Consider the following 1,667-nt stretch of genomic DNA (forward strand, 5'->3'; position numbering starts at 1 on the left):
AGCGCTTGCTTGGGCGGTTAGAGCGACTGAGTGGAGCGCACGTCCATAGAGCGGAAAACATGCTCTGGTTCACACCAAGAACAATAACTAAAATAACTATAACAGTAACTATGTTAGCCTCCACACCGATGAACGATAGCCCTGTTCATTCTAAGCATGTGCTGCAGGTTTGTTTTTTTAATGATTTTTGTTTTATCTTTACCATTATCGTTATCGTACTTGGTGTGAACGTGCCTTAAGCCAGGAAAAGAGAAGGATATTGAGGATTGCAATTGTTGGAATAATAGCTTGCCAATATTTCTGGGCAGAGAGTCCCCCTCACTATAGTATGTCACAAATTCAAGAGAGATCACTGAGGGGATTCTCCACCCCAAATATTCATCCTGATAATGTCATTGATGTTGGCAAACAGATAGTATTAATAAATATGGCTGCAACCAGCAATTTTGAGGCCGAGCAAGTTAGAAACGAAGTGACAAGCTAAGCAACCATGGCAGGGGAGCATCAGTAAAATGCTTGTTATATTTCAACATTTGCTTCTGCAGTCATTTACTCAGGAATATTATTAAAACTAATTTAATGACACAGATTAATACTAAAAACATTTCAGTTATGGGAACAATGGCAATATTGTCTCTCTTTTTGACAAATCATCATTCAGAGTAACAAACCATGGTCATTCAGCGTAACAGATATATTTATGTAAAAATGAAACAATATACTTATTCTGACCTGTACATATTAAAATACAAAAAAAAGAATATGTGATCATACTAAATTTTATTATATTTTAAAATGACTTTCACTTCCTTACAAAAAAACTTTTGCTGGCAAATGGGAAAACCTAGTGGTTTGAAAGACATTAGCAAAGTATAAAGATTTAAAAATGTGTTTTTTAAAATTTCAAAAAAAAAAAAAAAGTTAATTGATATTTGTGGGCTGCACTGTGATGCTTAAATAGAGTCTTTTAATATGTCATCAAATGATTCATGTTTTAAATATGCATAATAAGATTTTTTGGTATATAAATGTTGTTACACTGAATGACATTTTAGTGCATGTCTTCTGTCAAACATGGTAAAAATGCATGATTGTCATTATTTTTTGTTCAGAAAAATATAAAGTTAAACAGGATACATTCTAATGTATGGGAAAAATAAATAAATTTAAAGTTGTATTATACTTATTTTTTTGATGCTGGAAACACCCTTTTTGTCTTTGACCCACATACATTCTTCTCTTACATACACATAGTTTCTTCAGACATACATACATTTTCTTCTTACATTTATTATTTATAACATTAAATGTATACTTTGAATATGTTTACATAAAAGCAAAATGTATAAATGTGTGCATAAAATATATGAATATAAGAGCAAAATGAAAGAATGTGTGCATTAAAATATGTGACTATGAGAGCAGAAACATGTGTATGTGAAAGGAGAATGTACGTGTGTGAGAGCGCCAGAATGAATTATAGCTTGTACGGCCCCTCATATAATATCATTACTCATCTTAGTTTTTATTGATAGTTTCAGAGCTGCTGTTGAGCAGGCAAAAGTATTAAGGAAAATTTGAATTCATTATATTACTAGTGGCATTATGATAATTGTAGCAGAACAGAAACAAACTCTGTGGGATGTAATTCTACTCAAAGCAATGAT

This window comes from Sinocyclocheilus rhinocerous, unplaced genomic scaffold (assembly GCF_001515625.1).
Source record: "Sinocyclocheilus rhinocerous isolate Xijiao unplaced genomic scaffold, SAMN03320098_v1.1 scaffold4034, whole genome shotgun sequence".
Taxonomy (NCBI): domain Eukaryota; kingdom Metazoa; phylum Chordata; class Actinopteri; order Cypriniformes; family Cyprinidae; genus Sinocyclocheilus; species Sinocyclocheilus rhinocerous.